Source organism: Triticum aestivum, chromosome 1B, assembly GCF_018294505.1.
Source record: "Triticum aestivum cultivar Chinese Spring chromosome 1B, IWGSC CS RefSeq v2.1, whole genome shotgun sequence".
Lineage (NCBI taxonomy): Eukaryota > Viridiplantae > Streptophyta > Magnoliopsida > Poales > Poaceae > Triticum > Triticum aestivum.
Window position 1 is genome coordinate 149,094,036 of NC_057795.1, and position 14,987 is coordinate 149,109,022.

A 14,987-nucleotide genomic window follows, 5' to 3' on the forward strand; every position below is an offset into this window, starting at 1 on the left:
CCCACGACCCTCTCCTGGACTCCACTTCTTCTTCTCCGCAGCCGAAGCACCATGCCCCAACCTCACCGTCAGCCTCGTCCGCCGCGACCAGTGCCCTGCTCGACCCGGTGCCCCTGGGTGACCATGCCACCCACGGTTAGATGCGGCGTGGCCTCCTGAGTGCGCCGGTACGCCGGGCGTCGCCGGAGGTGGCCGGTACCGCCGGGGAGGACGCCGGCGCCCGCTCAGCCTTGCCTCCCCTGCCTCTGCTCTGTTCGAGCGGGAGGTAGGAGACGGCCTAGGCACTGGGCCCCGCTCGTCAGCGACCCGGTGGGCGGGCCCCGCCCGTTTAAGTGGAAACGGGCTCTGCCCACTGCCGCCTTCGCTCGGGGAAGGCGTCTTCCATGGAATACGCCATCGACGTCGCCCCTGTCGCCGCTGGGCCGGCCCAGTGGCGCCCTGCTGCTAAACTTCGCCCAGCGCGCCGCCGCCGCCCAGATCCAGCCCGTTTGGGTAAAAATCTTTGCCTTTTTTTTCCAGAAACTTGTAAAATCCATAAATAATTCAAATGGACTCCAAATTTGATGATTCAAATTTCTAGTGACTATAAATCATGATCTATCTGGTGATGCAACATGCACATTTTTCTAGAGACCTTTTCTTCACAAATATTTACCAAACCCTATCTTTCCTATTTCTGTGATGAATTTTAGAAAATCACAGGGAGCTCAAACTTGCTCCAAATGCCATGATTCCAATTCCTAGATGCATCTAAGTTCATAACTTAGTTTATGAACATTTTTCTTAATACTTTCTGTACCCCACAAAATAATGAGCCATTTCTTCATATTTGACAACTTTGCAAAATTCATAGGAAAATCATTTCAACTCGAAATCCAGTGAAACCAATTCCTAGATGCTTCTAAAATCATCCTTTGTTAAATGGGTGCCTTTGCTCATTTTTCAAAAATATGTTTCTGTACACTTCTTGCAATTCCATAAACTCCTTGATCCCATCCTATCAAAATGTTCAGAAATAACCACTGATCCAATTCCAATGAAATTACTCTGGTTATTTTTCATATAACCAGAGATGTTCTAGAAAAGTAAAATTAATATTTTTAGAGCACTTTTATTTTCTGCCTTGTTGTGTTGCTTAGTGTGCTTGCTTTCGATGATAGTTGACGAAGTAGACGGAATGCTCGGAGTTGGACCAGAGATATTTGAAGACCTCGAAGACTTTGTTAAAACAGGCAAGTAGCCCTTTGACCATGTCTATGAAACCTTGTTATGCATGTCATATAGCACCATATTGTTGTTGCAACGGAATCATGATGAGGTAGTAACCACTTTGATGGGTTGCCACCGTACTTCCTCCTTGATACTTGCATTGTGCATGACCCTACCTTCTTATGAGGGTTATGCCGGTGGGAGTAGATAGGGTGCTAAAGTAGATGCTACGTAAAAAGGGACGGGAATATGCATGATGAAGGAGACTAAGTATTTTCAAAGGACTTTTTGAAAACCCCATCGGGTGCCACTTATGCCCGGGGGAGATGATGAGTTGGGTAGCCACTTGATGACGAAGTGGTTTACCGAGGCAAGTGTGTGTTGTTTTCAAAACGGATTGGTTGAAGTTGCGACCGTTATTCCAACCTTACATGCGCAACCACTCTACCCTTATATGGGAAAGGGCATTATTGGTTACCTAGGTCGATACTAGCTTGGAGCCCACATTACTAGTGATGGGGGATAGTTGGTGATCTCTCTCGGGACGGGGTCGTGCTAGGTAGGACGGCCATGACTGTCTTTACAGGGCACCGGACACACCGTTGGTACCCCGTGCTTGTGGTATGTGATGAATATGGGAGCGAGGCTCCACAACTTTATGATGTGACATGTTAGGCACGGGGGTTACTACCAATCGAGTGGACTCCATGTTAGTGTCGTCTAGGGAAAGGTAGTGATCGGGTGCTTACCCCGGGTACTTGAGGTACCGTGGGTCATGGATGACACGGAAGTTCCCCGGATCTTGTGGGTAAAGTGTGCAACCTCTGCAGAGTGTAAAACTATTCGAATAGCCGTGTCCACGATCAAGGACAGTTGGGTAACCGCTCTTGGGCTACGTCCACATGTTTACAAATCAGTGTGTGTGTTTGGATAACTACTTGGGTCAAGTCAAGGGACTTGACATGATTGAGTTGGGTTGGTGCCCACTCTATTTATGTTGATATATGTAACCTGTCCTCATGGTTACTTGAATTCTCCTGATGCATGTCTTGCAAGTTGTTGAACATGTCATTGCACTCAAAACTAGCTTTCTGCAAAAATTTACCATATCATGTGTTGTTACATCTTGGACCAAAACATGGGTTGCTTGCGAGTACATTCAAAGTACTCATTGGCTTGCCACTGGTTATTTTATTGGCCAGGCATGAAAGAACAAGATATATTGAAGAGTTCCTTGGTGATGATCGTGCGAGCTAGGACGCTTCCCCAGTCAGAATGCCTGTAGGGTTAAGGCAGATGGCATGGGTCCAAGTTATCGACGAAGATTTCCGCTGCAATGTTATACTCAAGACTTGACCATAATGGTCCTATTTGTGTAATACGGTATGTATGGATGTAAGCCTCTTGTTATTCAGCTTCTGTGTGTTCAGTGAGCATTGATCTCTGGGATCACTGTACACGTGCATTCGGTGATCACGACTTATGAGTCGGGGTCCCCACAGACCTGGTATCAGAGCAATCCTGACTGTAGGAAGCCTTAGTTAGCATGGTCGTTAGTTAGGGTAAAACTATTTCCAAAACTACTACTAGTTTTCAAAACTATCTATACTTCTCTTTCCTTCCCAGTTTTTTTTTCGAAAACTAAGGTATACTTTCCTTATTGATCTCTTCCCCTTCAAAACCTTTGGTCGCTAGAATCCTTATGCCCCTGACCACTGGATTCCTTGTAATCCTCATGGATAATCTAGAAGGAAGATGCCTTGCCATACATTCATTCACATCACCGGGACTCAAATTGGCGACACCACAACAAGACGATGCCAACAGAAGATACGCCTTTGAAGAGTGAGGACATGAAGACCCAGAGGATGGTGAAACCTTCGGCATTACACCAAGATGGTGCAACCTTAGCCTACGATGACCAGGGCATAGGAAATGCAAGATCATGATATAGATCGCAAATAGAGCAGTCCTGTCCCTACCGTTGTTGTATCGACAACCACCGGTGGATGAGAACCTCGCCATTTGGTCCGCCTCACGATAGTGAGCAGGAAAACGGTTCTCTTCATCCCCCGCTCTTGGTGTCGATGTTGTCACCAATGTAACCGACATGATGGACCTCTATTATGCCTTGTTAATGTCATTGCATAAAGGATTATCTACTTAGTACCTTCGACGCCTTAGAAGTCAAAAAGGGATCGTCATGGTCAAGAAAACAACAGAAGACCGAGTCAATGCCTGCTATGAGAAGCCACCTTCACCCCATCACTTCAACAGGCAAGAAGTTGTTGAAGACTCTTCAAGCTCAACCGGGATCGTTTCATCAAACAACTACAAGAGACGTAGCAGCACCTGAGGAAACCCGGGAGACTGCACGAGGCACAAGGCACGACTATGGAGTCCGAGAACCCCTAGGGTAGGATGAGTCGTGTACCCCCTATGCGCAGTCGAGTCCGTATGATGGTTCGAGTAGAACCATGATTGTGTGTTGCTTGTTTTTATTTGTTGTGTTTTTGATATCAGTCGCCCTTTTTGCCCTAGGGAACAAGTACGCGACTATATCACCTGCCTTATTTTGTTGTTTGTGTTTGGCCTTTTTGGCACTTGTTTGTTTGCACCTGCACTATAGAACCCCCTTTAGGCATCCCACCTCCTCTATGCTACTTTTCCCTCTCGTCTCTCTCTCCTCAACTGAAGACCAGCAAGACAAGATGCACCAAGAAATCTGCTTTGGCAACCAACTAGCAATGAAGACTTTTGTTGCAGCCTCGTCGACCAAGTGAAACCCCGTAGAGTTATGTTTAACCCTCCAGACTAGAAACCCATTCCTAGACCCTTCGAGACTTCATGAGATACCCTAGTCCTTAACCATGTGCTTAACCCACAGAATTGCAAGAGAACCAGTTAAGCCTCTGTAAACCTCACACAACACTGGGTTCATTATGGAACTAGTGGACATAGTGAACAAGCACATTATCATCCTAATATAGCACCAAGACTGACGATGCCATAGGGAAGACCAGTTTGAGGATATAGGAATTGAGGACAAATGACTTGGTGAGTTTATATCAGTGACCTTCAGGAATTATCTGAGACTTTGGTGGATTATGAGGCTTTCATGTTGGTAGATGGACTTGGTGGGGTCATGATTATAGAGTAGCATAGCTTTCATTGCCTCTGAGTAAATTGGAGTTAGTAGGACAATTGTAGTCGCAAGCTGAAATTCTCGGATATATAAGGATTTGACTTAGCCAGTGATATGGATAGTAGATAGTTGATATTGCAATAATGACTTGGGGGAAAAGTGAAGAAATCCTCGTTGGACATGAGATTTGGATTTAAGTAGGTGATCCTAGTTGAATATAGATGATAATGTATATCTACATGGTTCGGAGTAAATTGGATTTAGACTGATGAACTCGATCATGATACCATGTTTCTCGGTGGACGATAAACTAGGAGATTGGATTAATTGTCGGAGTTGATTTAGGAATTTATATAAGCTTGAGGTTGAAGTTTACATAGCCATGATAATGGAAATTGGTGGACTGACTATAGCAAGGTAGCTCTTTCAAGTATTTGGGGGACTAAAGGACTAGATAGAACAATTGGCATCTCAGGAACCGTGCTTAAGGATAAATGTGACAAACGTTCGCTCGCACACTAGAATCCTTGAAACCCTTAAGCCTTACCAAGCCACAACATGGTCGGATCCTGACCTTGGGCTTTGGCTCTAGATCGATAAGACCTTGGCCAATGCTCAACCGTGACCATCCCCAATGCCTCAGCCCACTTTACGTACCCCATAGACTTCATGGAGTGCTTGGACAAGTTAGTTGTCATCTTTCTTTGATGACATACTTGTCTACCCGAAGACGGGAGAAGAATCGTTGAGCTGGTCAAGGAACATCTAAAGACCGTCGTGCCTAGGAGGAAGAACTACGCCAACCACCATCTTCAGGAAGTATACCTCCGCACCAAAGACCAGGCATATCTGCAAACCACTTCTCTCGAAGGAACCAAGCATTTCCATGTCAAAAGGAAGCTCACACCAAGATTTATCGGCCCTCTCCAAGATCACCGCAAGACGAAGAATAGGCGGCTACCAGCTGGAGTTACCACCTGAGTTACCTACTGTGCACAATGTTTTTCCACACGACACCACTCCGGAAACGTTTCCAACTTCCTAACTAGCCTGGTCTCTACAAGGACATCGATCACCGAGCCATCGACCCCTAGCCCAATCTAACCTACCGCGAGCTACCGATTAGCAACCTGGATCAAGAAGAGCGTCATACACGAAGCCACACCATCAAGTACTTCAAGCTCGATGGAGCACCAAACAGAAGCAGAAGCAGTATGAGGACGTGAAGACTACCCCGAATCCAAGTTTCCGCATCCCTTTCCGCGCCTAGTCTGGGAATCTCGGGGACGAGATTCTTGTAAGGGGGGTAGGTCTGTCACACCCTGATTTTCATGGCACAACACTTAAGCTAATAAATCATGATAAATTGTGGTTTGACAAAAACTTTTGTGTGTTTTGATCTTTGCTTGATTTGATTTTGACTGCTGTTGGCAAGTGCTCTAAAAATCAAATAAATCCTCCAACTCTAATACTCCTTCTCCTTGATCCAAAGACCTTGCCCAATGATCATGCCATGTGTATAGGACATAAAAATAATTCCTTACAAAAATAATTTGGCCAAATAGTATTTTCAAAAAAATTAGTTTTCCAAAAACCCCTGAATTGAGATTTGCACTGCAAGTACTTAATTAAGGGCAGTAAAAATCTTTCCAAAAATATACTTGACTCCTATTATATATAGGACACCCAGAAACCATAAAAGTATAATTTTAAAAGTTATTTCCCTATTTTATTTAAAAGCTTTTTCTTAAGGCCAGAAATGGTCTTTAATAGGGAAAAATTATTTTATTGCTTCAAAAATATTTGACAAAAATTAGGGAAACTCATAGGACATATATTGTCCATATATATGAGTTTCAACACATGGTCATGATCAAAATATTGGACAAAACCTCCCAAAACCATTCCTGCTCATTTATAGGATTTGAAATATTTCCACAGGAAATATTTTCATAAAATTCCAAGAAAATTCTAGCATGTCAGATATGACATGTTTGATGGTCTTGCCAAGTTTCATGTCATGGAGAACAGTATAACCCCATGAAACCCTCTCAAAACCACTTCTGTCCTTTTTCAAGTTTGAACAACTTTCCACTGCCAAACATGTCCAAATGTTCTCAAACCTTGTGAACATGCTCAAATGGTCTAATAATTTATCTAGACCAAGTGGCACAAGTTGGAGAACCTGTTAACTTGATCAAAGTGCCCCAAAACCCTTCCTGTCCAGAACCAAATTTGAACAACTCTACATTGGAAACCTTCTCCTTTTGATCTCAACTTTCGTGGACATGTTCATAACCTCAAATGATGACACTACACCAAGTGGTGCATCAAGGAGAACAGATTTGCATGACTAAATCTTGGAAAGTCCATTTCTGTTGATTTCTAGGGTTCACAAAAGTTGCATTGACAACTTTGCCCAAATAATCTCAATCTTGGTGGAACCTCTTATTTTCTCATGCCATTCTACCCTGTCAAGCCTCATGACTAGGGAAGACCATTTGCTTGCCCAGACCTACATCAAACACCTTCTGCCACTTTACCAAAATCCCATTTTTGGCCTCTTCCACTAATCTCCATGGACTCCACATTTTACCATCACCCCTCCTAGTCCCACTCAACCTCTGGTGTCCTTCCCTGCCCGAGAGGCAATGATGAAGGGGGGCAGAGACCCATTTTTCCTCTCTGGACAGCCACTTTCCCCTCCCTTTCTCATCTCTCCCTCACTCCTGGCAAGTTCCAGAGCATCCCAAGCTTCTTTCACCCTTGTTTATTCCTCCTGCGGCTACCAGACACAGGTGGGCGCACGAGTGCGCGCGGAAAAGCCGCGGATGCCGGCCAAAGACGCGCTCTGGAGCACGTCATCGCGCTCCCGACCGTTGACGCCGCGTCCCCCGACCACCTTGGGCCTCCCCCGCACGCCAGTCGATACCCCTCAACGTCCGCAACACGCCACGCCCCTGGCCCCCTCCTCCTTCTCCCTCATGTTGCCTCCTTTCGCACGCGCACCGGCCGCCCGAGAGCCCCAATGGCCGAGCTCACACGCGCGATGCTCTGGCCCTCCCCTGCTCTCTCTCTTCTCTCCCCTAGCTCTGGACCGAATCCAGGAACACCCCAAACACACCGCGACGAGCTCCCATGGCCCGTAGCGACGAGCACGAGCTTGCCGGCGCACGAACCCGCGGTGCACCATCGCCTCGCCATATAAGGCCGCCCGAGGCCTCTCTCTGGAGTCCTTTGGCTCTCTCTCTCTCCCGTACGCTCCCCAGGCCCATCCATTCCTCCCCTAGTGCCCTCATTCACCTCCATGGCCGGAAATCTTGCCACCGGCCACTACTCAAATTCGAGCTCTCCGGTGCTCCTCTCCCCCTCACACCTGCACCAGAGCATCACCCACTTCCCCATAGCCCTCTCCCGGACTCCACTTCTTCTTCTCCGCGGCCGCAGCACCATGCCCCAACCTCACTGTCAGCCTCGTCCGCCGCGGCCAGTGCCCTGCTCGACCCGGTGCCCCTGGGTGACCATGCCACCCACGGTTAGATGCGGCGTGGCCTCCTGAGCGCGCCGGTACGCCGGGCGTCGCCGGAGGTGGCCGGTACCGCCGGGGAGGACGCCGGCGCCCGCTCAGCCTTGCCTCCCCTGCCTCTGCTCTGTTCGAGCGGGAGGTAGGAGACGGCCTGGGCACTGGGCCCCGCTCGTCAGCGACCCGGTGGGCGGGCCCCGCCCGTTTAAGTGGAAACGGGCTCTGCCCGCTGCCGCCTTCGCTCGGGGAAGGCGTCTTCCATGGAATACGCCATCGACATCGCCCCTGTCGCCGCTGGGCCGGCCCAGTGGCGCCTTGCTACTAAACTTCGCCCAGCGCGCCGCCGCCGCCCAGATCCAGCCCGTTTGGGTAAAAATCTTTGTCTTTTTCTTTTTCCTGAAACTTGTAAAATCCATAAGCAATTCAAATGGACTCCAAATTTGATGATTCAAATTTCTAGTGACTCTATAAATCATGATCTATCTGGTGATGCAACATGCACATTTTTCCAGAGACCTTTTCTTCACAAATATTTACCAAACCCTATCTTTCCTATTTCTGTGGTGAATTTTAGAAAATCACAAGGAGCTCAAACTTGCTCCAAATGCCATGATTCCAATTCCTAGATGCATCTAAGTTCATAACTTAGTTTATGAACATTTTTCTTAATACTTTCTGTACCCCACAAAATAATGAGCCATTTCTTCATATTTGACAACTTTGCAAAATTCATAGGAAAATCATTTCAACTCCAAATCCAGTGAAACCAATTCCTAGATGCTTCTAAAATCATCCTTTGTTAAATGGGTGCCTTTGCTCATTTTTCAAAAATATGTTTCTGTACACTTCTTGCAATTCCATAAACTCCTTGATCCCATCCTATCAAAATGTTCTGAAATAACCACTGATCCAATTCCAATGAAACTACTCTGGTTATTTTTCATATAACCAGAGATGTTCTAGAAAAGTAAAATTAATATTTTTAGAGCACTTTTATTTTCTGCCTTGTTGTGTTGCTTACTGTGCTTGCTTTCGACGATAGTTGACGAAGTAGATGGAATGCTCGGAGTTGGACCAGAGATATTTGAAGACCTCGAAGACTTTGTTAAAACAGACAAGCAGCCCTTTGACCATGTCTATGAAACCTTGTTATGCATGTCATATAGCACCATATTATTGTTGCAACGGAATCATGATGAGGTAGTAACCACTTTGATGGGTTGCCACCGTACTTCCTCGTTGATACTTGCATTGTGCATGACCCTACCTTCTTATGAGGGTTATGCCGGTGGGAGTAGATAGGGTGCTAAAGTAGATGCTACGCAAAAAGGGACGGGAATATGCATGATGAAGGAGACTAAGTATTTTCAAAGGACTTTGCGAAAACCCCATCGGGTGCCACTTATGCCCGGGGGAGATGATGAGTTGGGTAGCCACTTGATGACGAAGTGGTTTACCGAGTCAAGTGTGTGTTGTTTTCAAAACGGATTGGTTGAAGTTGCGACCGTTATTCCAACCTTACATGCGCAACCACTCTACCCTTATATGGGAAAGGGCATTATTGATTACCTAGGTCGATACTAGCTTGGAGCCCGCATTACTAGTGATGGGGGAGAGTTGGTGCTCTCTCTTGGGATGGGGTCGTGCCTGGTAGGGCGGCCGTGACTGTCTTTACAGGGCACCGGACACACCGTTGGTACCCCGTGCTTGTGGTATGTGATGAATATGGGAGCGAGGCTCCACAACTTTATGATGTGACATGTTAGGCACGGGGGTTACTACCAATCGAGTGGACTCCATGTTAGTGTCGTCTAGGGAAAGGTAGTGATCGGGTGCTTACCCCGGGTACTTGAGGTACCGCGGGTCGTGGATGACACGGAAGTTCCCCGGATCTTGTGGGTAAAGTGTGCAACCTCTGCAGAGTGTAAAACTATTCGAATAGCCGTGTCCACGGTCAAGGACAGTTGGGTAACCGCTCTTGGGCTACGTCCACATGTTTACAAATCAGTGTGTGTGTTTGGATAACTACTTGGGTCAAGTCAAGGGACTTGACATGATTGAGTTGGGTTGGTGCCCACTCTATTTATGTTGATATCTGTAACCTGTCCTCATGGTTACTTGAATTCTCCTGATGCATGTCTTGCAAGTTGTTGAACATGTCATTGCACTAAAAACTAGCTTTCTGCAAAAATTTACCATATCATGTGTTGTTACATCTTGGACCAAAACATGGGTTGCTTGCGAGTACATTCAAAGTACTCATTGGCTTGCCACTGGTTATTTTATTGGCCAGACATGAAAGAACAAGATATATTGAAGAGTTCCTTGGCGACGATCGTGCGAGCTAGGACGCTTCCCCAGTCAGAATGCCTATAGGGTTAAGGCAGATGACATGGGTCCAAGTTATCGACGAAGATTTCCGCTGCAATGTTATACTCAAGACTTGACCATAATGGTCCTACTTGTGTAATACGGTATGTATGGATGTAAGCCTCTTGTTATTCAGCTTCTGTGTGTTCAGTGAGCATTGATCTCTGGGATCATTGTACACGTGCATTCGGTGATCACGACTTATGAGTCGGGGTCCCCACACGGGTCTCGATGCTCAGCAGCTGTTCCTCGACGGTCAGCGGGGCGTTGGCGGCGATCTCCTCGCGTTTCGCCCTCCGCGTCTCGCGATCAACCTCGATGGCTTGATTGACTGCTTGCAAGTGGCCAGGGAAGAAGTCTGCCCAAAACAAAAAGAAGCAGAGAGAAAGTCAGCAATCGGCTTGACTTGCAGTCGGCAGCTTAAGGAAAGAAAGAAAAGAAACTCACCATCGACAATATCCTCGATCTCGTGGAAGCCGGAAGTCAGCATCGCCTCCCTATCGGTCCAGGAGGAGCGCTCCATCTCGAACTCGGCCAGGAGGGCGGTCTCTTTCTTCTCCGCCTCGTCCTGGGCTGCCTTCAGCAGTTCCTTCTGCTCCACCAACTGCTCGGCCAGCAAGTCACGCTCTTTGGCGAGCTTGCCGCACTCCTCCTCCTTGGCGCGAAGGGCCATGCTGACTTCGCCCAGCTGTTCCTGAAGAGCGGCATTGGCCTCTGAAAAAACAAACAGAAAGACGTTAAGTCGTCAGCAGCAAAGATCGCCGGGAAGATCCGGCCCGACTGCTCACCAGTCAGCCCGAATCTCGGGGACTACAGCCCGCGGGTGCGCCAGCGCGCCCCCGCGGAAAAGAAGAAGAACTTACTCCGGCTCTCCGACAAGTCGGTAGTCCACTTCTCCAGCCGCTCAACGTTGCCGTTGTAGGCGGTGACGTGGAGGTTGTGGTACTCCTGCAATAAAAATCCGACAAAAACAAAAATGAGGAACTCGCCAGATGGACTTCCGGGCTGCCTGCGCAGCAGCCGGCCCGAAACTCGGGGACTACACCCAGTGGGTGCGCTGGCACGCCCCCACAGAGAAGAATGAGGAAAGGTAAAGTCAAAAAAGAAAAACAAACTCGGATAGACGTCCGCGACACCAGATGCGGCCTGGTGCAGCCCTGGATGGCTTCTCCTTCAGCTTGCAGCTTCGCCTGCACATCCAGGAGCGCCCAGTTCAGCGGACCGTCGCCGCCTCCTCGCACCCATCCAGTAGGTGCAACACTTGATGCCTCGGCATCTGGAATGGCCGAGCTGGCGGCGCCGGCTTCCAAGGGGCGCAGCGCCGAGACCGCCTTCGCAAGACGGCGGCACGCCGGTGAGGCGACTTGAAGAAGCAGCCTCGCTACCGCCTCGTCCTCAGCCGGTGGCACCAGAGGGCCCGCTGGCTGCTTGCCATGCGGCGGAGGCGGCGGTGACGGCGAGGCTGTGCCCGACGCAGAGGCCTCGCCTCCGTCCCTCTCCACGATGGAGTGCTCCCCGCCGACTTCTCCAGTCTGCCCCGTGAACTCCGGGGGCGGCGGCGCGGAGCTCAGCGGGACGACCAGCAACGCTGACTGGCGGCGCGCGGCCTCCTCGACCCGCTGTTTGGTCACGGCAGTGGCTTCGGCCTCCTCCAGCCTCTTCTGGGCGGAGGCCGCCGCCTTCTCGGCCTCCGCCTTCTCCAGACGGTCGGCCTCTTCCTCGTCGCACTTCTCCCGCGCGTTGTGCTCCGTCGCCTCCCGGAGGTCGGCGGTGGGGTCAATCTGCCGGGTGTTGGCGGACGTCTCGGTCGACCCCATGACAGAGGGGACGGCGACCCTCTCAAGAGAAAGAGGGGCCCTGAAGCAGAAAACAGAATGAAAAATACTCGGGAAGAATTCGTCAAAGAAAACAAGACAAAGGCGGCGAAGGCTTACGCAGAGACTAGCGGCGGCTTCTTCACTTCCTTGCGGAAGTGGTTGGCCTTTGCGACCGCCTCCTCCCGCTTGGTCGCGGCGGCCGCCCCCTTGAACTTCTTCGGCCGACCGCCGAGCGAATTCGGCGGGGCCCGACTTGACCGGTCAAGCCGGTGGAAGAGCTCGCGCCCAGATGGCCGGCTTTGGGTTGGCGGCGCGGGACGACTTCCCCTTCGGTGTCGTCTTCTGGCCAATCGGCGAAGGTCGCCGAGGGCCGAAGGCCGCCTTCCGCTCCCCCTCCTCCGCCTTCGGCATCGGCCTCCATCGCCGCGGCCCCCAAGTCGGGGTCCTCGACGTTGCTCTCCGCTTGATCTGGAGCGTAGTCGCGGGGCTGTCCATTGGCGCCGACTGCGGGCGGGATGAGAGGGTTCTGACTCGAAGAAAGCCAAGAAGATCAGAAGTCGGATTCGGCTGCAAAGAAAAACAGAAAGCAAAAATATACGACTTACCGCAGGAGGGGGGTTGGCACGCGAGTACGGCTCTTTGCCGAACTGCCAATCTTCCGCGAGCTCGCAGTTCGCGATGTGATTCACCATCTTCGCCACCTCCACGTGGGGCATGTCCCAGGTGCACATCCGACTCGGGTCTCGGTGGCCGCTCATCTGATTGATCAGATGAGGTCGGCCTTGGAGAGGGAGGACTCGGCGCGCCACGAAGGCGGCCAGCAAGTCGGCCCCGACCAGGCCTTCCGACTGCGTCAACACCCGGAGTCGCGCGATGGTGGTGGCGCCGGCAGGAGTCAGCGTCTGGGCCCGGTGGGACCAATTGGGAAGCCTCCCAGCCGGCGCCCCGGCCTCATAGGGCAGCAGGTTGACCCAGTCGCCCTCCTCAGCGACGTTCTTCACGTAGAAGTACGAGCGCTGCCACATCATCACCGACTTGATCAGCGCGATGAAGGGGAATGGATTGTCGGCGGTCGACCTGCGCATTGCGATGAAGGCGCCGCATTGAGCCGGCACACCGGTGACGTGCGTGCCGAGCTTGGATTGAAAGAGCTCTCCCCACAGCTCGATAGTGGGGAGAACACCGAGGAAACCCTCGCACAGGGTGGCGAAGGCAGCCAGCAGCACCACCATGTTGGGGGTGAGGTGGTGCGGTTGGAGTCCGTTGAACTCCAAGAAGGAGCGGAGGAAGCCGCTCGCCGGCAGGCCCAGGCCGCGCATAAGGTGCGAGTGGAATATGACCCGCTCGCCCTCCTGCGGCGCTAGCCTTATTTCCCCCGCCGGCGGGGCGCGGGCTCGCACCAAGTTCGCGCCGGGGAGCCGGCGCATCTTGCGAAGGTGCTCGATGGCGTCGTCGTCTACTTTGGAGCCGTCCCAAACACCGGAACTCACGGCAGGAGCCGCGGCGGCGGAGGAAGAGCTCATCGCTACGGAGCGGTGCGGCGTGGTGCGGCGATGGCTGGAGGAAGAAGAAGCAGGAGGAGGCGGGGGAGCAGGGAGGAATGGCGCGTGTGTCTCCCGTCCAGCCCCCCCCCCCCCGCCTACTTATAGGCCTGCGGGCTGAGAAGCCGATGGGGCGGTATGGGATTAACTGCGCGCAGGACCCCACGCCCCCCACTATTTACCCACGAAGTTACTGCACGCAGTAACGACGTGGGAAACCCAACCGCCCGCACGGCCGCAACGGATCCGTTCGCGTGCCGAGGCGCGGTAGTGGTGGGCCCCGCCTAACGACCAGTCCCGTCGCGCGCGTGGGCAGGCAGACTGCCCTTGCCATGTGGCGCCGCGCGACGGGGCCGAGGCGGGCGACCGCAGGAAGCATATCAGGCACGCCGCCTGGTTCTCGCCGCGACATACGAAACTCCCCCAAGGAGCAAGACGGCCCTCAATGAATCCGACTCCAGCCAATCAGCTCGAGCGTGCCGGCTCTTGAAGAATCCGATTCCAGCCAATCGGCTTGGAGGAAGGCGGCCGCCAAAGCTTGCTTTCCCCCATCCAAGGAATTAAACTGCTGAGGCGCACGACGTATCCACCTCGGAGCCTCACCAGCTTCGGGACTACTGTCGGAGTAATGGGCCACGGGTAGGCTAACCCGAGACCCAGAACCTTTCAAGACATAGGGACAGACTGCGCCCCTCAAGTACCTACGGCGACTCCAGGATGAGCCGAGTCCCAGAAGGCGACTCCAGGATGAGCCGAGTCCCAGACGGCGACTCCAGGATGAGCCGAGTCCCAGAAGGCGACTCCGAGAAGAGTCAAGTCCCTGAGGCGACTCTCATCTCGGCCGAGTCCCAGAGGCAACTCCGGAAGAAGCCGACTATGGGGAGTCGGCCCGCGACTCCCAACCACCCGGTAATTAAAGACAAGCATGGCCACAGTGCGCCGTACTCACAGAGATCTCCGCCCGGTGCGGCACTGTTGCCATGCCAACCCTGACATCAGCCCCTGGGGCGGGGCCCTGTACCCACGGTGCCTTGTCTGTACGGCCCAGAGACGGCGGGGCCTACCGGTCAGCGAGAGTATTGAAGACGGCGGGTGCGCCGAGAGTCGGACCCGTTGGGAGTCGGCCCCCCGAAGCCGGCCGGCCCCTCCCACGGGCCCCATGCGCCATTAACCAGATGCGACCGGGGAATGGCCACAGTAGTCGCCCGCAGGCGGCGGCACTGTTGCCATAACCCCATGACCATGCTTGCGTCATTAGAAGCACGACTATAGTGATCTGCAGCCCGCAAGACCCGCCCGCGGCAGACGCGGGCTGACGCCCACGTAACAGGCTAGTCGGCGGGACCCACCAGTCGGCGGGCCCAAGGAGTCGGCGGAGAAGA